Source organism: Salvelinus sp. IW2-2015, linkage group LG30 (genome assembly GCF_002910315.2).
Source record: "Salvelinus sp. IW2-2015 linkage group LG30, ASM291031v2, whole genome shotgun sequence".
Lineage (NCBI taxonomy): Eukaryota > Metazoa > Chordata > Actinopteri > Salmoniformes > Salmonidae > Salvelinus > Salvelinus sp. IW2-2015.
This window is the reverse complement of record NC_036869.1, coordinates 1,417,367-1,442,781: the sequence shown is the minus strand read 5'-3', so window position 1 is coordinate 1,442,781 and position 25,415 is coordinate 1,417,367. Positions and strand designations below refer to the sequence as shown.

Genomic DNA, 25,415 nt, shown 5'->3' with positions numbered 1-25,415 from the left:
CACATGCTTCTTTGTTACGTCCGTCGTTAAATGAAGACCAAGGTGCAACGTGGTAGGCGTACATTTAATTTAATTTTAAATGTTCCATCAAAAACAATAAACAACTCAACGAACGTAAAGCTAGGAGTGCAACACATGCAACACAAAAAGACAAGATCCCACAACTGAAGGTGGGAAAAAGGGCTGCCTAAGTATGATCCCCAATCAGAGACAACGATAGACAGCTGCCTCTGATTGGGAACCATACTCGGCCAACAAAGAAATATAAACATAGATTTCCCACCCTAGTCACACCCTGACCTACCAAATAGAGAATTAAAAGGATCTCTAAGGTCAGGGCGTGACATTCGTAAACAACAGGTGTGGACTAACAGTGAAATGCCTACTTACGGGCCCTTCTCAACAATGCAGAGAGAAATAAAATAGAGAAATAATAGAAAAGTAAAACACGTAATAATAKATGTAATAATAGATACACAATGAGAAACAATAACTTAGAGTCGATGTGCAGGAGTACGACGTAATTGAGGTAGATATGTACTGTACATATAACTAAACTCAGCAAAAAAAGAAACTTCCTTTTTTCAGGACCCTGTCTTTCAAATATATTTCGTAAAATTCCAATAACTTCACAGATCTTCATTGTAAAGGGTTTAAACACTGTTTCCCATGCTTGTTCAATGAACCATAAACAATTAATGAACATGCACCTGTGGAACGGTCGTTTAGACACTAACAGCTTACAGACGGTAGGCAATTAAGGTCACCGTTTTGAAAACTTAGGACACTAAAGAGGCCTTTCTACTGACTCTGAAAAACACCAAAAGAAAGATGCCAAGGGTCCCTGCTCATCTGCGTGAACGTGCCTTAGGCATGCTGCAAGGAGGCATGAGGACTGCAGATGTGGCCAGGGCAATAAATTGCAATGTCCATACTGTGAGATGCCTAAGACAGCACTACAGGGAGACAGGACGGACAGTTGATTGTCCTTGCAATGGCAGACCACGTGTAACAACACCTGCACAGGATCTGTACATCTGAACATCACACCTGCGGGACAGGTACAGGATGGCAACAACAWCTGCCCGAGTTACACCAGGAATGTACAATCCCTCCATCAGTGCTCAGACTGTCCGCAATAGGCTGAGAGAGTCTGGACTGAGGGCTTGTATGGCTGTTGTAAGGCAGGTCCTCACCAYACCTCACCGGCAACAATGTCGCCACAAACCACCGTCGCTGGACCAGACAGGARTGGCAAAAGTGCTCTTCACTGACGAGTCACGGTCTTGTCTCACCAGGGGTGATGGTTGGATTCGCGTTTATCGTCGAAGGAATGAGTGTTACAGCGAGGTTGGTACTCTGGAGCGGGATCGATTTGGAGGTGGAGGGCCTGTCATGGTCTGGGGCGGTGTGTTACAGCATCATCGGACTGAACTTGTCATTGCAGGCAATCTCAACGCGGTGCGTTACAGGGAAGACATCCTCCTCCCTCATGTGGTACCCTTTCTGCAAGCTCATCCTGACATGACCCTCCAGCATGACAATGCCACCAGCCATACTGCTCGTTCTGTGCGTGTGATTTCCTGCAAGACAGGAATGTCAGTGTTCTGTCATGGCCAGCGAAGAGCCCGGATCTCAATCCCATTGAGCACGTCTGGGACCTGTTGGATCGGAGGGTGAGGGCTAGGGCCAGGGCCATTCCCCCCAGAAATGTCTGGGAACTTGCAGGTGTCTTGGTGGAAGAGTGAGGTAACATCTCACAGCAAGAAGATGCAAATCTGGTGCAGTCCATGAGGAGGAGATGCACTGTTCCTTTTGATTTTGACCCCCCCCCCTTTGTTCAGGGACACAATATTCAATTTCTGTTAGTCACATGTCTGTGGAACTTGTTCAGTTTATGTCTCAGTTGTTGAATCTTGTTATGTTTATACAAATATTTACACATGTTAAGTTTGCTGAAAATAAACGCAGTTGACAGTGAGAGGACATTTCTTTTTTTGCTGAGTTTAGGAATAAAGTGACAGATAGTAAACAGTAGTAGTGTCACGTTCTGACCTTAATTCCTTTTTTATGTCTTTATTTTAGTTTGGTCAGGGCGTGATTTGGGGTGGGCATTCTATGTTGTTATTCTATGTTTTGTTCTGTGTGTTATATTTCTATGTGTTTAGCCTAGTATGGTTCTCAATCAGAGGCAGGTGTCGATCGTTGTGATTGAGAATGATACTTKGGTAGCCTGTTTTCCCACAATGGGTTGTGGGTAGTTATTTTCTGTGTCTGTTTCACCATACAGAACTGTTTCGGTTGTTTGTTTGTGCTTTTGTTATTTTGTTCAGTTGATTTATAAAAAATCTAATTATGGACAGTTACCACGCTGCACATTGGTCCGATATTTCCTACTCCTCCTCAGACGAAGAGGAGAATCGTTACAAGTAGCAGCGTATGTGATGAGTCAAGGTTAGTGCAAAAAGGGTCAATGCAGATAGTCCGGGTAGCTATTTGGTTAACTATTTAAATAACTATTTAGCAGTATTATAGCTTGGGGGTAGAAGCTGTTCAAGATCCTGTTGGTCCCAGACGGTGCATTGGTCCCGCTTCACGTGCGGTAGCAGGGAGAACAGTCTATGACTTGGGTGTCTGGAATCGTTGAAAATGTTGAACACTTCCTCTGACACCACCCTGTATAGAGGTCCTGGACGGCCTTTTCACAACTGTGCTGGTGTGTTTGGACCATGATAGATCCTTAGTGATTTTTGGGGTATTTTATTAGGATCCCAATTAGCTGTTGCAAAAGCAGCAGCTACTCATCCTGGTGTCCACATAAAACATGAAACATGACATAATACAGAACATTAATAGACAAGAACAGCTCAAGGACAGAACTACATAAATTAAAAATAAATGTTTAAAAAGGCACACGTAGCCTACTTATCAATACCAATACATACACACAAACTATCTAGGTCAAATAGGGGAGAGGGGTTGTGCCGTGAGGTGTTGCTTTATCCGTTTTTTTAAAACCAGGTTTGCTGTTTATTTGAGCAATATGAGATGGAAGGGAGTTCCATGCAATAATGGCTCTATATAATACTTTACGCTTTCTTGAATTTGTTCTGGATTTGGGTACTGTGAAAAGACCTCTGGTGGCATGTCTGGTGCGGTAAGTGTGTGTGTCAGGGCTGTGTGTAAGTTGACTATGCAAACAATTTGGGATTTTCAACACATTAATGTTTCTTATAAAAATAAGTTATGCAGTCAGTCTATCCCCAACTCTTAGCCAAGAGAGACTGGCATGCATAGTATTTATATCAGCCCTCTGATTACAATGAAGAGCAAGACGTGCCACTGGTCCCCCACAGCGCCGGTGTTATGGGTGGGCCTCAGGGGGCCTGGCCTGCCCAACTGTACCTCCTTGCCAGTACAAATAAAATATTGGTCATCTATTTGACTAACACACGTGTAGAAAGACGCATCAATCTCAGATAAATCATCCGAGCGAAACAGCGCCCCTCTGTCTGCTTATGTGTATGGCATGTCATATTATTTCTGTCCATACAGCATCAGATACCTATAATAAGATAGAGGGGCACTGTTTCGCTTGCTCGGATGCTTTCTCTGGTGAGATACTGGAGTTTTACCAGAGAGAAAAGGTGAAGCGAGAGGGCTCATTCTSGCCAAATCTGTCCATAATAAGCCAAATGCGTTTCTATGGGGATACCTTAATATAAAATGCCTCAAGTAAAAGTGAAAGTCACCCAGTAATTACTACTTGAGTAAAAGTCTAAAAGTATCTGGTTTTAAATGTACTTAAGTACAGTGCTGGAAAAAGTACTCAATTGTCATACTTGAGTGAAAGTAAAAACTAAAAGTACATGCTATACATTATTATTATTATTATCATTTGTATTTATTTTTTGACAGCCAGGGGCACACTCCAACACTCAGACATAATTTACAAACTAAGCATTTGTGTTTAGTGAGTCTCCCAGATCAGAGGCAGTAGGTATGACCAAGGACGTTGTCTTGATAAGTGTGTCAATTGGACCATTTTCCTGTACTGCTAAGCATTCAAATTGTAACAAGTATTTTGAGTGTCAAGGAAAATGTATGGAGTAAAAAGTACATTATTTTCTTTATGAATGTAGTGAATGAAAAGTAAAAATATAAATAGTAAAGTATATATACCCCAAAAAACTACTTAGGTAGTACTTTCAAGTATTTTTACATAAGCACTTTACACCACTGGTGCCAGTGCAGTGTTCGGATGCTGGCTTCCCCTAAAGTAAATTGACGTTTTTGCCAAAATTATATAATTACTCCTGTCTAAATAAAATCATTCAAAATCTTTCACTAGAGAGCATGATTTGGCCACAGAGGATCCTTAGCTTCTTTTAAAAAATAGTTGAAGATTGTTTCAAATCACAAGTGTGTAGGCCTATGCCTATTTAATTTGGAAGCCCGCAATTTGGTTTTTAAGGCCAGGTCTCTCTACAGAATGCATGCACTCAACTCTCCATAATGCACTCAGCTGTCTCCTGACAATTCTTGCACATTCATTTGTTTGTGTGAATTGTTTGCCCTTTGATTGTTTATTTTTTTWAATAAATTCCCCATTACACATGTCACCAGTAGGCCTAATAAATGTACTGTTAATTAATTTCTGTTCACGCATGTATTAATTAAAGTAATTTACTGTTCTCATTCTCGGAATGGAAATGGTTGCCGAGTTCACAACCTACTACACTTGTCAGAAATGACTTTTGTCCATTTTGTCATTGTCTACTCCATGTGAGCAATGAGAATGTGACTGGTTTCTCTGTTCTGARAACGTTTAGGGAGAGCGCGCCTGAGCACGCATAGAAGTACCTGGCCTGCTGCGGGATAATGTAGAAATTTTCCCATTTGGGGATGTTTGATTTCTGATTGTCTTTACTCACCACTTCCACCACTAATAACCTAATGTGTGTAGATTGATGAGGGGGAAAAAACTATTTAATCKATTTTAGAATAAGACTGTAATGCAACAAAATGTGGAAAAAGTCAAGAGGTCTGAATAATTACTGAATGCACTGTATGTTGTAGTAATGTTCGAGTCACTCAAATATCAAATGAATACACAATAGTCATGTCAAAATGTAGAGAATTGCAAGAAAATGGGCTATAAAACGGCAATATGTTCTGTACACCCCATGTCAAAATGTGTGGATTGCAAGAAATGGGCTATAAAACGGCAATATGTTCTGTACACCCCATGTCAAAATGTGTGGAATTGCAAGAAAATGGGCTATAAAACGGCAATATGTTCTGTACACCCCATGTCAAAATGTGTGGAATTGCAAGAAATGGGCTATAAAAGGCAATATGTTCTGTACACCCCATGTCAAAATGTGTGGAATTGCAAGAAAATGGGCTATAAAACGGCAATATGTTCTGTACACCCCATGTCAAAATGTGTGGAATTGCAAGAAAATGGGCTATAAAACGGCAATATGTTCTGTACACCCCATGTCAAAATGTGTGGAATTGCAAGAAATAACCTTTTGCTGCAATGGGGGTCCGAGTGAAAAAGTTTGGGAACCCCTGGACTAGATACAATGTTGCAAGTTCGCTAGCAACAGCTTAAACCGAACCCAGTTGATTTATTTGATAGCCTTGTTGCACTTCACTAGTGATAGCTCAAGTCAACATCGATAGAAAGGGGGCCGACTGGCGGCGTAGAGAGATTATTGCGATTGAAAGAATCTGAATTTTCATCAGGATATTTTCTACTGTTTTTATTTCTCGGCTTTAGGCCTATGTATTTTACTTAGTTGACGATGGAAGTTAAAGGCCTACTGCTGCATTGGCCTATAGGATATCTCTGAGTTCCATGCACTCATTTCTTTAGCTTCCAATGGATCACAGTGTATCAATGTGTCCATATGACCGAGGCTGATTGTCACAACGACTCCTGCTCCCTCCCTCCCGGCGTTCGACGGCACCGGTCTACTAACCACTGGCCATGTCTTCATTATTACGCACACRTGTTCCCCATCATTACGCACACATGGTCGTCATTGCCTCCTTGATTACTCCCCCTTTATTTAGCCTTCAGTCACTAGGTGTTATTGTTTTCTCTCACGTTCAGTACGCGCCTCGTGTTTGTTCATCTGCACCGGTTCTTTATTAAACTCACCTTCTGCACCGGTTCTTTATTAAACTCACCTTCTGCACCGGTTTCCTGACTCCCGGCGTATACATTGCACTGATGCTATTGCATTAGTTGAATTATTACTTAAAACATGTGTTCAGRTTTTTATGATTAACCACGTGACAGTGATTTTGAGAAACTTAAACTTTATTATGAAAATATAAACAAAAATGCTCATACAAAAATAATCATAACTGGCACACAGGTCGGTAGAAATGGTAGCTTCCCCAAACTTTAAACTCATAACACCCATACAAAAAAATTATGCACGTGTTTGCCCTCCCACTTCCTACATATCCTTCTCTCACTCCCTCCATGTCCCCCTCTCACTCCCTCCATGTCCCCTCCCACTTCCTACATATCCCCTCTCACTCCCTCCATGTCCCTCTCTCACTCCCTCCATGGTCCCCCTCTGTACTCCCTCCATGCCCCGCCCCTACACCCCCACTCCCTACATATCCCCTCCTCACTCCCTCCATGTCCCCTCTACTCCCTCCATGCCTCCCACTCTCATCCCCTCCCTCTCATGTTCCCCCTCTCACTGCCCTCCATGTCCCCTCCCACTTCCTACATATACCCTCTCACTCCCCTCCATGTCCCCTCTCACTCCCTCCATGTCCCCCCTCACTCCTCATGTCCGCTTCTCATTCCTACATATTCCTCCATCTCCCCTCCATATCCCCTCTCACTTCCTCCATGTCCCCCTTCTCACTCCCTCCCCATGTCCTCTCACTTCCTACATATTCCTCTCTCCCTCCATGTCCCCCTCTCACTCCCTCCATGTCCCCTCTCACTTCCTACATATCCCATTCTCCCTCCATGTCCCCTGCTCACTTCCTCCATTGTCCCCTCTCACTCCTCCATGTCCCCTCTCACTTCTCCATGTCCCCCTCTCACTTCCTCCATGTCCCCTCTCACTTCCTCCATGTCCCCTCTCCTGTTAGAAGTTTGAGTTTATTATTCTTTGCTCACAGATAAAACTGAAGAAATGCAGAATTTACATTACTAATAATTGCAAAACATGATTTAAAATCCATAACATATAATACGTGCATACATAGAATACAGAACACTTGAAACATTACAGGACATTTTTCATGATGGCAATTGAAAATGTCCCCTCTCACTCCTTCCATGTCCCTCTCTCATGTTTCTCTTCTTACTCTCAGTTTTCTCTTTCTCTCTTTCTCTCCATCCATCCACACCTCTTACCTCTTTCTCCCTCCCCCTCCCTCCCTCCTCCCTCCCTCTCCTCCCTCCCTCCCCCCCTCCCTCCCTCTCCCTCCCTCCCTCCCTCCCTCCCTCCCTCCCTCCCTCCCTCCGTCCGTCCGTCTGTCTGTCTGTCTTATGGTGTGTTGATATGATGATTGTGGTAGGTAGGTTTGCCAGAATGTTAATGAGACCTGGCTAGGTAATGGGAATCCGCCCCCTCTCTCGAACGCAGCACGGATGATTTGAACCTGTGGGTGTTTCAGTGCGTAAGTGTACAGTTAACTGAATCACGCTGATGTGCTGTGTGTGTGTGTGTGTGTGTGTGTGTTGTGTGTGTGTGTGTGTGTGTGTGTGGTGTGTGTGTGTGTGTGTGTGTGTGTGTGTGCGTGCGTGCTGCGTGCGTGCGTGCTGCCGCCTGCCTGCCGCTGCCTGCCTGCCTGCCTGCCTGCCTGCCTGCCTGCCTGCCTGCCTGCCTGCCTGCCTGCCTGCCTGCCTGCCTGCCTGCCTGCCTGCCTGCCTGCCTGCCTGCCTGCCTTGCCTGCCTCTGTTAGTATATAACTACTGTTAGTATATGCCCAGGAGTCTGTAAGCACACACACCATCTCCAACATGACTTTTTGTTTGTCGTCGACATGTGGGTTGTCGTGGTTACAGGAATGTGTATGTTGTGTGCCAAGCAGCATGTCTAATGGGGAGGGATTGATGGGTTGTTTGGCGGGTTGTGTCGTGTTTCTTTGGGAACGGGAGAGACGGGTGTCTCAGTAAGTGGCCTCTTAGTGAGTTGAAAGAGTTAAACAAATACTCACCCATTCATTCATTTCAGGTCTAAGACAAGTTATTACAATGTAACAGCAGTCAAGAGATGCAATAACAGTCAAGAGAGTAAAACAGTCAAGAGATGTAATAACAGTCAAGAGATGTAAAACAGTCAAGAGATGCAATAACAGTCAAGAGATGTAATAACAGTCAAGAGATGTGAAACAGTCAAGAGATGTAATAACAGTCAAGAGATGTAATAACAGTCAAGAGATGTAAAACAGTCAAGAGATGCAATAACAGTCAAGAGATGTAATAACAGTCAGAGATGTGAAACAGTCAAGAGATGTAATAACAGTCAAGAGATGTAATAACAGTCAAGAGATGTAAAACAGTCAAGAGAATGTGAAACAGTCAAGAGATGTAATAACAGTCAAGAGAGTAATAACAGTCAAGAGAGTGCAATAACAGTCAAAGAGATGCAATACAGCAAGAGATGAATAACAGTCAAGAGATGTAATAACAGTCAAGAGATGTAATAACAGTCAAAAATATGTAATAACAGTCAAGAGATGTGAAACAGTCAAGAGATGTAATAACAGTCAAGAGATGTAATAACAGTCAAGAGATGTAATAACAGTCAAGAGATGTAAAACAGTCAAGAGATGGAAAAAACAGTCAAAGAGATGTAATAACAGTCAAGAGATGTAATAACAGTCCAAGAGATGTAATAACAGTCAAAGAGATGTAATAACAGTCAAGAAGTGAAAACAGTCAAGAGATGTAATAACAGTCAAGAGATGCAATAACAGTCAAGAGATGTAATAACAGTCAAGAGATGTAATAACAGTCAAGAGATGTAAAACAGTCAAGAACAATCACCGTACAGTTGAACAGTTAACCTTCTGAATGTACTCAGATTGAACTGGAGCTATACTCACTTCTCTGTCCGGATTCCCATAGTACACACAGACATAACTCATGCTAATGACTGTAATGACCATGATCATCTCTAACTCATAACTCTGTCTGTCACCTCCCTCAGAAAGGGACCAGGAAGTGTGAGCTCCAGTACAGCAGTATTTACACTATGTATGATGTGTTTCCATCTACTGACACATAGCCCATAACTCTCTCTCCTACAGAACAATGAATAGACAAAGACAGATTATATGAGGGATGGAGAGATTGAGAGGTGAGATTTGTAAATCTGAAAAGAGGAAGATACATACAGACAGATATACAGACAGAGAGAGAGAAAAGGAGAGAAATTGACAGTGTAGAGGAGAAAGCGAGAGAAAGGCAGGAAGAGAAAGAGAGAGAGAAAAAGCAGCAATAATAATGTTTGTCCATCTTGAGACACCGTAGCCACTATATACATTTTAGAATAGTCAGAATTAATCTATGATAACTCATTAATTGATGTTTTTGCCGAGGAAATCTTAGTCACGCAATTTTACATCTAACATGTTTGGTGCAGTATTTCTCAAGTGGAAAAACTTGCATGAAAATGAGTCCTCTATCGTTGAATGACAACAAACACTTAATTGAAGAATCCCTACGTTGACCAATGGAAAAATGACCGACGGTGTAGGCTTGGCTACCGAAATCCGGATTGCCTCGCAAATTTTTTGGGGGTGTGCACGAACAGCCCAAAAAAACCTGGCTGAAGACCAAAACGAACAAAAACGTCAGAAAATGTTGTCATAATATATGCAAGAAACTGTTTCGGATGGGAAGCATGCAGATGCCTTAATAAGAGATAGAGAGTGATACAGTGCAGTAACCACAGGTGGTAGGCAGTCCATCACACTCAGAGGAAAGTGTCTGAGACAACAGCTCCTTGGGGAGACATGAAGGTGACTTTGATCAGACAAAGACAGAGGAGGCGAGAAAGAAGGATAGAGAGGGTAAAGAAGTGGAGAGGGTTCATAGTGGAGCAAATAGAGTGTGGGTTGGGGTTGGAATGTGGAGTGCCGGCTCAGAGAGGGGTCAGAGGGTGATATAAGGGTTGAGGGTGCTGAAGGGTTAAGGCGTCAGCATGCTTCAGTTCTGCTGGCACCTAGCTGAACTTGGCTAGACGAACCGAATGAATGTGCTCGCATACTCCCTTAAAATACCTTTTCTTGAAAAATGAGTAAAACAATCCCTACCGTTGACCAATCACAGATGAAGGGGTGTAGTTTTTGGCTACCGAACTTCAGCTAGCCCCCAGTAAAAATGGAGCTGAAGGGTTGTGTGTGTGTGGGGGGGGGTGAAGGGTTAGGAGCAATGATTTATAGATGACTGATAGGGGGCGCTGTGTTGACGCCACCGTGCCTCCATCTTGGCACTCCCTCACCTTTGTATAAAATATTTTGTAAGCTGTAGAAATGTATTTATTTATGTCTACATTCATCTTTGCCATATTTGTTCTATTACAGATACCTTAACACATACTTTTAAATTAGATTATGTGAGCATGCTAGCAGACTCATAGACTTCAAGTCATTGCGCTAACGCTATTTAGCATTAGCTCGCAAAACTACCTCTAACTGGACACAGAGACATAAAAATGGGATCCACTAGTTCATCTGATTCTGTTGAAGTAAATAAAGGGCCTAATTGCCAAAATTCTGAAGTATCCCTTTAAGTCACGGTACAATGCTTCCCAGTGACCACAGGTAGAGGGAGACAAAGTTGGTTAATAAACAAAATAAAAACTATTTTATTTAACTATAAGAGGTCAGATTTAGATTAAACGTTATGTGTTGTGAATGTGATCTTGTCAAGTCGTGAATTGTATTCCTCTAGAGAAGTGGTGGTCAATTTACCTCCTTGAGAGTTACTGGGTGTGCAGGCTTTTGCTCCAGCCCTACAATAACATACCTGATTCAGATGTCAGTAGAAGCAGTAAAATCAGGAGAATCAGGAGTCAGTAGAATCAACAGCCTCATTCATTACTAGGTTTACCATGAAATTAAAGTGCTTTTTTATTTTTGAACTTGTCGAGGTGAACTCGGAGATGTTCGTCTCAACCCAGAGTTTTCAAAGCCCGTCTCTGTGGACAATAAGGACCGTCACCCTTTAGAGAGGTGTCCAGTAAGGGATGTTGGACCTGCCCATCTTTTAAGTGCACTTTGAGGTGTTTAGGGATGTTTTACTGTTGAAAGGTACCATGTACCATGTAATCAGTTATGGAGCGATAAGATTTTTCTCAACCGTGACCTCTTGATCAACCCTAAAACGAACCCCATTTTACCACTTGCTCACTGTTGAAAGGTAGGAGTTGGTCACCTTGCGCCCTGTTATACGGAACAAAAGCATTATTTTTAGTGTCTGGCAGAATCTGGTCAAAAGTAGTACACAAAAGTGGTGCACTACATATGGAATAGGGTGCCATTTGGGACACAACGTCTGGCTAATATGCCTGTCTAGTCAAGGGAGCATTGAATATATAATATTAATATAATAATATTAAATGCCATTTAGCAGACGCTTTTATACAAAGCGACTTAGTCATGTCTGGATACATTTTAAATATAGGTGGTCCCTGGAATCAAACCCACTATCCTGGCGTTGCAAGCACAATCCTCAACCAACTGAGCTACAGATTACCATTTCTGGTCTTCTTGCTCAACATTGACCTGTTGCTTAACCCTATGCCGATGGCATTATCTACCAAGAGAATTCTCTTCGATCATAATCACAGTCGTGTATAGTCCCCCCAAGCAGACACATCGACTGCCCTAAAATAACTTCCTTCGACTCTATGTAAACTGGAAACCACATATCCTGAGGCTGCATTTATTGTAGCTGGGGATTTTTACAAGGCTAATCTGAAAACAAGGCTCCCTAAATTCTATCAGCATATCAATTGCGCAACCCTTGCTGGCAAAACCCTGGAACATTGTTATTCTAACTTCGTCAACGCATATAAGGCCCTCCCCCGCCCTCCTTTCGGAAAAGCTGACCATGACTCCATTTTGTTGCTCCCAGCCTATAGACAGAAACTAAAACAGGAAACACCCGCGCTCAGGTCTGTTCAACGCTGGTCCGACCAATCGGATTCCGCGCTTCAAGATTGCTTCGATTACATGGACTGGGATATGTTCCGCATAGCGTCGAACAACAACATTGATGAATACGCTGATTCGGTGAGCGAGTTTATTATAAGTGCATCGGTGATGTTGTACCCACAGCGTCTATTAATAACCTCTCTGGGATAGGGGGCAGTATTTTCACGTCTGGATGAAAAGCGTGCCCATAGTAATCTGCCTGCTACTCAGGCCCAGAAGCTATGATATGCATATCATTAGTAGGTTTGGATAGAAAACACTCTGAAGTTTCAAAAACTGTTTGAATAATGTCTGTGAGTTTAACAGAACTGATTTGGCAGGTGAAACCCCGAGCACAATCCATCCAGGGATTTTTTTTTTAGGTCAATCTGTTTTCCATTAGCTTTCTATGGCAAGCCCGTTTTAATAGAAATATGCTTGCAGTTCCTACAGCTTCCACTAGATGTCAACAGTCTTTAGAAATTGGTTGATGTTTTTCCTTTGAGTAATGAAGAAGTAGCCCTTTCCTTTCTGAGGCTCGAGCCAGGTGGACTGTTTTGTTTGGGGCGCGTGACCTGAAGCGCGCTCCACTTTAATTTTATCAGCTATTGAACACGGTATAGTCCGTCTTAAATTTGATCGATTATTTACGTTTTAAAATACCTAAAGTTGGATTAGGAAAGTTGTTTGGAATGTTTGGACCAAGATTACAGGTAATTTATTAGATATTTTGTAGTCATGTTGGGCGAGTTGGAACCGGTGTTTTTCTGAATCAAACGCGCCAAATAAATGGACATTTTGGGGATATATAACGACGGAATTAATCGAACAAAAGGACCATTTGTGATGTTTATCGGACATATTGGAGTGCCAACAGAAGAAGCTCTTCAAAGGTAAGGCATGAATTATATCCTTATTTCTGAGTTTTGTGTCGCGCCTGGCGGGTTCAAATATGATTGTCATGTGTTTGTATGCGGGGTGCTGTCCTCAGATAATAGCATGGTTTGCCTTCGCCGTAAAGCCTTTTTGAAATCTGACACGGTGGCTGGATTCACAAGAAGGCAAGCTTTATTTTGGTGTATTGCACTTGTGATTGTATGAAAGTTAAATATTTCTAATAATTTAATTTGAATTTGGCACTCTGTCATTTCACCGGATGTTGTCAAATCGATCCCGCTAACGGGATTTGATCCATGAGAAGTTTTAAAACATTCCCCAACCAGAAACTGTGGATTGATGGCAGCATTCGCGCAAAACTGAAAGCGCGAACCACTGCTTTTAATCCGGGCAAGGTGACCGGAAACATGACCGAATACAAACAGTGTAGCCATTCCCTCCGCAAGGCAATCAAACAAGCTAAGCGTCAGTATAGAGACAAAGTAGAGTCGCAATTCAACGGCTCAGACATGAGAGGTATGTGGCAGGGTCTACAGTCAATCACGGACTACAAAAGAAAAACCAGCCCCATCGCAGACCACGATGTCTTGCTCCCAGACAGACTAAACAACTTCTTTGCTCGTTTTGAGGACAATACAGTGCCACTGATACGGCCCGCTACCAAAACCTGCGGGCTCTCCTTCACTGCAGCCAACGTGAGTAAAACTTTTAAACGTGTTAACCCTCACAAGGCTGCAGACCCAGACGGCATCCCCAGCCGCGTCCTCAGAGCATGCACAGACCAGCTGGCTGGTGTGTTCACGGACATATTCAATTAATCCTTATCCCAGTCTGCTGTTCCCACATGCTTCAAGAGGGCCACCATTGTTCCTGTTCCAAAGAAAGCTAATGTAACTGAGCTAAATGACTACCGCCCCGTAGCACTCACTTTCGTCATCATGAAGTGCTTTGAGAGACTAGTCAAGGACCATATCACCTCCACCCTACCTGACACCCTAGACCCACTCCAATTTGCTTACCGCCCCAATAGGTCCACAGACGACGTAATCGCAATCACACTGCACACTGCCCTAATCTATCTGGACAAGAGGAATACCTATGTAAGAATGCTGTTCATCGACTACAGCTCAGCATTTAACACCATAGTACCCTCCAAACTCGTCATTAAGCTCGAGACCCTGGGTCTCGACCCCGCCCTGTGAAACTGGGTCCTGGACTTCCTGACGTGCCGCCCCCAGGTGGTGAGGGTAGGTAACAACATCTCCACCCCGCTGATCCTCAACAATGGTGCGTTCTCAGCCCTCTCCTGTACTCCCTGTTCACCCACAACTGCGTGGCCATGCACGCCTCCAACTCAATCATCAAGTTTGCAGACGACACTACAGTGGTAGGCTTGATTACCAACAACAACGAGACGGCCTACAGGGAGGAGGTGAGGGCCCTCAGAGTGTGGTGTCAGGAAAATAACCTCACACTCAATGTCAACAAAACAAAAGAGATGATCGTGGACTTCAGGAAACAGCAAAGGGAGCAGCCCCCTATCCACATCGACGGAACAGTAGTGGAGAGGGTGGAAAGTTTTAAGTTCCTCGGAGTACACATCACGGACAACCTGAAATGGTCCACCTACACAGACAGCGTGGTGAAGAAGGTGCAGCAGCGCCTCTTCAACCTCAGGAGGCTGAAGAAATTTGGCTTGTCACCAACAACACTCACAAACTTTTACAGATGCACAATCGAGAGCATCCTGTTGGGCTGTATCACCGCATGGTACGGCAACTGCTCCGCCCATAACGGTAAGGCTCTCCAGAGGGTAGTGAGGACTGCACAACGCATCACCGGGGACAAACTACCTGCCCTCCAGGACACCTACACCACCCGATGTCACAGGAAGGCCAAAAAGATCATCAAGGACAACAACCACCCGAGCCACTGCCTGTTCACCCCGCTATCATCCAGAAGGCGAGGTCAGTACAGGTGCATTAAAGCGGGGACCGAGAGACTGAAAAACAGCTTCTATCTCAAGGCCATCAGACTGTTAAACAGCCATCACTAACATTGAGTGGCTGCTGCCAACATACTGACTCAACTCTAGCCACTTTAATAATGGAACATTTTATGTAATAAATGTATCACTAGCCACTTTAAACAATGCCACTTTATATAATGTTTACATACCCTACATTACTCATCTCATATGTATATACTGTACTCTATACCATCTACTGCATCTTGCCATCTTGATGTAATAAATGTATCACTAGCCACTTCAAACAATGCCACTTTATATAATGTTTACATACCCTACATTACTCATCTCATATGTATATACTGTACTTTATACCATCTACTGCATCTTGCCTATGCCGTTCGGCCATCACTCATTCATATATTTTTATGTACATATTCTTATTCATTCCTTTACACTTGTGTGTATAAGGTAGTTGTTGTGAAATTGTTAGGTTAGATTACTTGTTAGATATTACTGCATGGTCGGAACTAGAAGCAGAAGCAAAAGAAAATTGATTTGATATTCGTAAGTCTACTTTTAACCCTTCTCTTAACCCTACTCTTAACCCTATCCATACCATATTCTCCCTCTGGTTTGGATTGGGAAGGTAGGCCTGCATTGGTCACCATCTGTTATAAGTAATGGAAGGACCATTACTCTAAGCCTGTTTAAGTCTGAGATAGGGCTGTTACGGTAACCATATTAACGCCACACCGGTGGTCACGAGTCATGATGGCAATCAAATTCCCCGTGACCATTTAGTCACGGTAATTAGGCTTCTCCAAGCTCTGATGCTGCTGATGGTCATTAGTAGCCTACCAAACTTGCTAACTGCCTAGACTCAGCACTCTATTGTCCCTCTTATCGCTCTGCATCAATGCAAATGTAATTGAAAATCTAATCAAACACTTAATGAGAGGCCATGAGCTCATGTTGTGCAACATTTCTATAGGGTATGCAATTGCGTGAGAAAACAGAGTTTTGATGGCCTCTATTAAAAAGAGGAGGAACCCATCAGCTTTCTATAGGCTAGGCCTACTATATCTATTTGTCAACGTTCCTAATATTAAGCACATTGCTTGTCTTTACAACAGGAGTATAGCCTACTTGAGAGAATGCCAAAAGTGTGCAAAGCTGTCATCAAGGCAAAGGGTGGCTACTTTGAAGTATCTAAAATCTAAAATATATTTTGATTTGATTAACACTTTTTTGGTTACTACATGATTCCATATGTGTTATTTCATAGTTTTGATGTCTTCAATATTATTCTACAATGTAGAACGTAAAAATAAAGATAAAACCCTTGAATGAGTAGGTGTGCCCAAACTTTTGACTGGTACTGTATATTATTTAGTATATGTAAAGACAAGATTAAATCAAGATTAGTCTGATGGGTTACAATATTTGCCTATTACTTGGGAATTATATATTATCATTTGTGAATGATGCCCAGCTTGTGCAGTGGCGTGGAAATTCTAATCAAAAGGAAGAGAGACTGCAGATTCTTCACTTTTTATTATAAGGTTTACAAATCTGGAGCTGGTTAACAATCCACTCAACAACATTGCAGAGTTAAGAGCCAAACAAGCAAGAGTTGGGTCTCAGCCTTTATAGGAAAATACAACCACTGTCTACATGGCAGTTTAACAGGTGTGTGAGGATCATGGTGGGAACATAACGCACAAACTAGTGATAACGCCAGTTTTGTTACTCCTTTCTGCTGGTAGAATGTTCGCTGCTGCTCAAGCTAGCCTCTGATCTCTTTACATCTCCACCCAGCTGTGCCCTTGAAAGATACGAAAAGAACAGGATGGACCAAAAACTGTGGTCATTCTTAGAGGCTCTTTGTCTTTGGCCGCGTGAACAAGTCACTCAGAAACAAGAGAGGAAAAAACAATGGCTTCTTACATGAGAGAAACAGACAGTGGAAATGTACAGGTTTAAGGCTCATACAGCGCATTTGCATAACAATGTTTCTAATTTTGCCACCATAGCAGTAAGGCAAGAAACAGCAAATGCCTTTTTTTTGTTGACTTTTTCAAATCATAATCATGTAGCCTAGCCCATATGCCTATATGTTTTGATAAGGTTTGTATCACAACTAAAGGGGCCAAATAACTTCTTAAAATGAAGCACATTAATCCACTTTACAACAGGTGTAGCGCCTAACACACGCAGTGGTTGAGTTTAAAGTTTGGGGAAGATAGTTTTCACCATAAAAATGCACCTTTATAATAAAAGCATTACATGCATAATTGCATTTGTGATCACTTTTGAGAATTCCCGCTAACTACCGTGTGTGCATTGCTGCGCTTAATGTGAAGAAATAGCCTAATAGTTTATCAACATTTTAAGCTAAACGTTCTGATCTGTTGCATCCGCCTCATTGCTTTAAAAAAATGTTTTTGATGCTAGTGGTTATATTCATTTGGGATCTATCGCATCCCAGACTATGTTTGGAATATTTATTTCTCGCACAGAATAGGATAAGTCAACTTTTATACTATGCTGGATAGTAGATTGACATAGGCTAGTGCTTTTGATATTCGTTAGGCTTACTCATCTTGTTGGCTGATGAATAGTAAATATGGATAATTCTTCAATATGCGCCTCGGAATTGCGCAGTTGCATCCCCGATGTGTCTGTCTTCACTTGTAGCCTGTGAGAAGGACCCGATCACATGACGGGCTTAATAAGAATTTAGATATCTGAGAGAGCCATGTGAGTGAGAGGTGCTTCGGAGCACTCAGCCGGGAGAAGGGTATTATAATTATTATATTCAGCCCAAGGGCACAACGACCACACAAAGGGGATGTTGCCGGGAAAATCGAGGCATTATCAAGTGCTTGTCAATTTGTGAATGAGAGACTGATAAAGTGTGTGCAGCCTGCGCAAAAAATAAAGCAGAGCTCATGCCTTTCATGCGACTTTTTTCAAATCATCATTAGAGTCGCATCATGCAGCCTTGGAATGTATTAAAATCAAAACATATAGCCCAATGTTTGTATCACTACTAAAGTTGCATAAATAACCCTAAATTAAGCAAATAGGAGGACCAGTTTCTTTGTTAACCGCTCAACACAGAATAGTGCGCACTCCCTCAAATAATTTGGAGAAAAGATCCTTACTATTTTATTCAGCTATGTTCAATTGTATTCTTCATACTATAATATAAAATAATGCCACTGAATTCTCAGCAAATCTTGTCTACTAAATGAACTAGTGTAGCCCTCAGCCATATGGCATAGCCAGACCTGGGCCTAACATAAGGATAACTCAGAGTATGCTATTCTGTTCAACTGAAAAAGACTACATTTTCGTCATATCATGTTTCTTTAGACTGGTCTAAAATAAATAATGGATTTATTGTGATGGCGTAGGCTATATTATATTGGTTTATTAGACTTTTTAAAATGTAGATATTCCAAAGGTTTGCGTCAGTGGCTTGTAGGCTATGCGTGGAAGCCACGAGATGCTAAATGTGTTTATGTTAATTAACGGTCAATTACCGTGAGACCTGCAGTTATTTGCTTGACAATCACCAGCTGACAAAATGTCATGACCGCCACAGCCCTAGTGTGAGAGCATTTGAGGTACTCTTTAACATTGACATCTTGCTCAACCTTCACTTCTGTCTCAGCCTCTGCCCTAGCCGTACCACAGTAATTCAACACCTTTTCACTCTTGTTGTTGCAGATGGACCGCGTTCACAAATCCCAGATTGGTCCAGGATTTGGACTAACCACGCCCCTTATGAGGAAACCCAGCTCATCGTGTGCCGTGTGCCGACTGAGGTTCAACTCAGAGGTAGGCAGAGTTTGATCTCTTACAGGGCAGTACCAGGGATGCTGCAGAGTTTCACCACATACAGGGCAGTACCAGGGATGCTGCAGAGTTTCACCAGATACAGGGCAGTACCAGGGATGCTTGCAGAGTTTGAACTTAACCAGTAGATATATACTAAGTGATGTGTGGTGTTAACCAGTAGATATATACTAAGTGTTGTATGGTGTTGACCAGTAGATATATACTAAGTGTTGTGTGGTTTTGACCAGATTAGACTTATCTAAGTGTAGTGTGGTGGTGTTAACCAGTAGATATATACTAAGTGTTGGTGGTGTCTTACAGTAGATACTATACTAAGTGTGTGTGGTGTTACCAGTAGATATATACTAAGTGTGTGTGGTGTTGACCAGTAGATATATACTAAGTGTTGTGTGGTGTTAACCAGTAGATATATACTAAGTGTTGTGTGCTGTTGACCAGTAGATATATACTAAGTGATGTGTAGTGTTAACCAGTAGATATATACTAAGTGTTGTATGGTGTTGACCAGTAGATATATCTAAGTGTTGTGTGGTGTTAACCATAGATATAACAAGTGTTGTGTGGTGTTAACCAGTAGATATATACTAAGTGTTGTGTGGTGTTGACCAGTAGATATATACTAAGTGTTGTATGGTGTTGACCAGTAGATATATACTAAGTGTTGTATGTGTTGACCAGTAGATATATACTAGTTTGTGTGGTTGACCAGTAGATATATATACTAAGTGTTGTATGGTGTTGACCAGTAGATATATATACTAAGTGGTTGTGGTGGTTTGACATAGATATATATACTAAGTTGATGTGTGGTGTTGACCAGTAGATATATACCTAAGTGTTGTATGGTGTTGACCAGTAGATATATACAAGTGTTGTAATGGTGTTGACCAGTAAGAATCTATACTAAGTGTTGTGGTGTTGACCAGTAGAATATTAGTGTTGTGTGGTGAACCAGTAAGATATATACTAAGTGTTGTATGGTGTTGACCATAGATATCATAACTAAGTGTTGTGTGGTGGTTAACCAGTAGATATATACTAAGTGATGTGTGGTGTTGACCAGTAGATATATATACTAAGTGTTGTGTGGTGTTAACCAGTAGATATATACTAAGTGTTGTGTGGTGTTGACCAGTAGATATATATACTAAGTGTTGTGTGGTGTTGACCAGTAGATATATACTAAGTGATGTGTGGTGTTGACCAGTAGATATATATACTAAGTGTTGTGTGGTGTTAACCAGTACATATACTTTGTGGATGGCACAGGTTTGATATTGGATGAGATGTATGAGATGAAAATCTCTCAGAGTTTATAAGTTGCTCTGGATAAGAGCATCTGATAACTGATGAAACACTAATCATGTTAGATCTCTGGCTTGACCCTGTGGTTACATAACTTGAGTTCTTACTACTGCATGGTCATTGGAGTTGTTGTCTCTTGTGTGATTCAGTGCTTCTGGCTCTATTTTCTCTGTGTAGAGCCAGGCCTCATCCCATTACAATGGTACCAAACACTTCAAGAGGCTCAAAGCCCTTGACCCACCAGACTGCAAGACCAGAGCCCCTGACACAGTAACCAAGGAAACCACGACCAAGAACGTATCACCCTGCCCTGTGCCGCCCAGCTCAGAACCCAGTTCAACAGGTTGGTGTGTGTGTGGTTGTGTGTGTGTGTGTCAATGACTGTATATATGAATGCAAAAATCCATCAATCACATGACACCATTCATTCATATGTGAAGACTCAATAGCACATTAAAGCCAAATGAAGACGGTTAAGATGGCGTCTCGTGGAGACATAACACACTCACTGGGCCACTCCAGTAAGTGACGTAGCTCAGTGCTGCCCTCTCACTGAGTAACTCATGTTGAAGACTGAACGATGTACTGAAGGCCGCCATTAGCAACTAAATTATCTTTATAACTTCTTCTGTGTGCAATTTTAAAATAATTGATTCTAGGACATTTGCTGTATTAGAAGCAATAATTGGCATCATGATTGTCTTATTATTTAAGGCCAACCAGTACCGTGGTCGGCCTTGAACTTCAGTGGCTTCAATGAGAGAGAGCTGTCTTTGTCTCCTTGTGTGCACTGCGTGCGTACGTGCGTGTGTGTGTGTGTTCATGAGTGCATGTGCACGTGTTTGTGTGCACCTGTCTATCCTCACTGTCAAAAAGAGAAGATGTACTAAAAGGCTGAAAGGCATTAAACACTCCTTCCTCTACATTACCCTAAATACATATTAAATACAGTGCATTGGGGAAAGTATTCAGACCCCTTGACTTTTTCCACATTTTGTTACATTACAGCCTTATTCTAAAATGAATAAAATATTTTTTTCCCTCYTCAATCTACAGACAATACACCATAATGACAAAGCAAAAACAGTTTTWAATTTTTTTTTGCGAATGTATTTAAAAAATATCACATTGACATAAGTATTCAGACCCTACATACATGTATACATACAGTTGCAGTCGGAAGTTTACATACACCTTAGCCAAATACATTTAAACTCCGTTTTTCACAATTCCTGACATTTAATCCTAGTAAAGATTCCCTGTCTTAGGTCAGTTAGGATCACCACTTTATTTTAAGAATGTGAAATGTCAGAATAATAGTAGAGAGAATGATTTATTTCAGCTTTTATTTATTTCATCACATTCCCAGTGGGTCAGAAGTTTACATACACTCAATTACTATTTGGTAGCATTGCCTTTAAATTGTTTAACTTCGGTCAAACGTTTCGGGTAGCCTTCCACAAGCTTCCCACAATAAGTTGGGTGAATTTTGGCCCATTCCTCCTGTTGTCCTTAAGCCATTTTGCCACAACTTTGGAAGTATGCTTGGGGTCATTGTCCATTTGGAAGACCCATTTTCGACCAAGCTTTAACTTCCTGACTGATGTCTTGAGATGTTGCTTCAATATATTCACATAATTTTCCTTCCTCATTGTGCCATCTATTTTGTGAAGTGCACCAGTCCACAACATGATGGTGCCACCCCGGTGTTTCACGGTTGGGATGGTGTTCTTCGGCTTGCAAGCCTGCCCCTTTTTCCTCCAAACACAACGATGGTCATTATGGCCAAGCAGTTCCATTTTTGTTTATCAGGCCAGAGGACATTTCTCCAAAAAGCACGATCTTTGTCCCCATGTGCAMTTGCAAACCGTAGTCTGGATTTTTTAATGGCGGTTTTGGAGCAGTGGCTTCTTCCTTGCTGAGCGGCCTTTCAGGTTATGTCAATATAGGACTCGTTTTACTGTGGATATAGATACTTTTGTAACAGTTTCCTCCAGCATCTTCACAAGGTCCTTTGCTGTTGTTCTCAGATTGATTTGCACTTTTCGCACTAAAGTACGTTAATCTCTAGGAGACAGAACGTGTCTCCTTCCTGAGTGGTATGACGGCTGCGTGGTCCCATGGTGTTTATACTTGCGTACTATTGTTTGTACAGATGAACGTGGTACCTTCAGGCGTTTGYAAATTGCTCCCAAGGATGAACCAGACTTGTGGAGGTCTACATTTTATTTCTGATGTCTTGGCGGATTTCTTTTGATTTCTCCCATGATGTCAGCAAAGAGGCACTGAGTTTGAAGGTAAGCCTTGAAATACATCCACAGGTACACCTCCAATTGACTCAAATTATGTCAATTAGCCTATCAGAAGCTTCTAAAGGAATTTTCTGGAATTTTCCAAGCTATTTAAAGGCACAGTCAACTTAGTGTATGTAACTTCTGACCCACTGGAATTGTGATACAGTGAATTATAAGTGAAATAATCTATCTGTAAACAATTGTTGGAAAAACTACTACACAAAGTAGATGTTCTAACAGACTTGCCAAAATTATAGTTTGTTAACAAGAAATTTGTAAAGTGGTTGAAAAACTAGTTTTAATAACTCCAACCTAAGTGTATGTGAACTTCTGACTTCAACTGTATATTCTCAGTCTTTAGAGGTTCAAACGCAGCCCTTTGCTTGTGTGTTTGTAATGTATGCAGATCTGTGAGTATGTATGCGTCCACAGCTGTAGGAGTTTGCGTTGTTTGTTAATCTCTGCAGATCTGGGAGTGTGTATGTGTCTTTATATCACAACAGGTTGGTGGCACCTTAATTGGGGTAATGGCTGGAGCGGAATCATTGGAATGGTATCAAACACATAAAATACATGTTTCCATGGTTTCCAGGTGTTTGATACATTCCCTTATCACATTTGTTGGTGTGCATGAGTGTTTCAGAGAGTGGGAGGCATATTGTTTGATAATAATGCAACATAGTGAGAGACCATTTTGATTTAATGCGATAGCGATAGAGGGAGTTTTTCTGCGTGTGGAAGAAACAGGGGAGCCATGTGTTGATGACTTTGTCAAACAGCCTTATTGCCATTTTAGAGAGACAGTCAATGAAAACAGACAAACAGGCCTAATCACCATTACCACAGCAAGGTTCCCAAATCCCCTCTTCCAGTCTGTCTCACTGCAGATAATGGAGTATAATAATCTCAATCCAAGCCTCTAATTTTCCTACTCTGAAAAATGTAATCAGATTCCCATAGGGGTAAATCCATATGAATTAAGACCATGGAAGAAGTGGTCAGAAAGTGACTTTTTGGACCTGAATGCCAAAACAGGTGCTCAAAGTTGACCCATTTTGTATTCCCCATCATACAATGAGACATCTATGTCTTCATCACTGGAAAAGATAAACAGTTGAGTTTAATATAATTTAAAAGCTTATTAACAGGGTTGTCCAACTATTTTAAAACGTCTTGAAAGAAAACATTTTTTTATGAAAACAATCTTTTTTTTAACCTTTAATGTCAATGATTTAAAATCTCAGATTCTTCTCATATTCGCATATGTTGTAGCTTAGAACCGATTTGAGGTTTTTGTGTTGTGCCCGCCATTGGTTGAGACACAACATGGTCTTGAATACAGGGTGTCATTTCAATCATAGAAATATAATTCATAGAATGGACCTATCCCTTCAGACCATTGCGATTCAGCTGGTACACCATTGAAATTGAACTGAAATTTTAACTTTAACTTTAGAAGCCTTTCAAAACTCAAATAGCCTACAAGTCTGCATTTCCTGCTAGGCAGGAAGATTCTCAGAAACAAAAGAGTGATCAAATTAAGATCCTACATCTGTAGGTCTCCTATGGAGGATTGACAGTATAATTTAAAACAACAGATCCTCCCATTCAACTCAACATTCTTTGATGTGTGGATGTCCAACCATCTTTGTGGTACTATTTAAAAGTCGAAATTTCTATTTGATTCCCATTTTAGTACATTTAACAGTCAAAACATGACACCCACCCTGTATTCAAGAGCATGTTGTCTCAACCGATGGCTGGCACAACACAAACACCTCAGATGATGTAAAATGTGGACAGGTTTTAGATAATTGATGCTTAAGGCAAAAAAATTACATAATTGCTGTAAATAAATAAATAAAACATTCAATAAATTCTAGAATTGTTTGACAACCCTGTTTTTGTAAACTTTTAAAAGACATCAATCTCAACCGTTTATCTTTTCTAGTGATCAAAAAAGGTCAACTTTCAGGACTTCTATCCCTTGAATGTTTTGGCATTCAGTTCCAAAAAGTAACTTTCTGAGCAAGTAAACAATGGGCAAATACTGTATGTAATGAAGCTTTTGTTCAAATCAAAAGGGGTGCTGTCAAAAAGTGATTGAATTCAAGTGGATTTACCCATAGGAAATCTTTGATTATTACCAAGATTACAGCTAATGAATCTCATACACACTGGTGTGCTTTTATCTGTCTCAGTGAGTTATGGTAAGAGTTGAGAAACTTGGGATGCTTCCCAAATGGCACCCTATTCACTATCTAGAATAGGGTGCCGTTTGGGACGCAGACCCTGCAGTGGTAATCAGCATTAGAGACTCTATTAGAGGTTGATGTAGGAGAGAAGAAAGCATCAGAGTAAACGTGTCTCCCCTCTCTCTCACCACCACTGTCACACACACAAACACTCTCCCCACTAATTCACCATTCACCACACTCAAATTCGTTTTCATTTTACCATGACAGAAAATGGAGGGATAAACCCTTATCACGATGGTCTTTTCTATTCTTCTGTGTAGATGTCACAGCCGGAGCCGTGTTGTCACCACCCTCTGCCTCTGGGGTGGTTCCATTGACCTGCAGCCCATCTGTATCCATGGAAATGCCCTCTGACCCCTCTCTGTCACTCTGTCCCCTGGTGGAGAAGGAGAAGGAGATGGAGGGAGAGGTGGAGGAGGTTGTGGAGTCGGAGGAAAAGAAGGCTAAGAGACTACTATACTGTTCTCTCTGCAAGGTGGCGGTCAACTCTGCATCCCAGCTACAGGCTCACAACAGTGGTGAGAATGAAGCTTTAATGACCTGTTTGTGTACAGGTGTGTGTCATCATCATGTTGCAACAAGTCCGTCTTCTTAATCATTGCTCTCATCGGGTCAATACCACACCAATCG

General features: G+C 41.6%; 1 pseudogene; it reads left to right on the top strand.

The window, feature by feature from the left end:
* Positions 1-25,415, top strand: part of LOC111954767 (zinc finger protein 385D-like) — a 39,445-nt pseudogene that overhangs the window by 4,679 nt on the left and 9,351 nt on the right.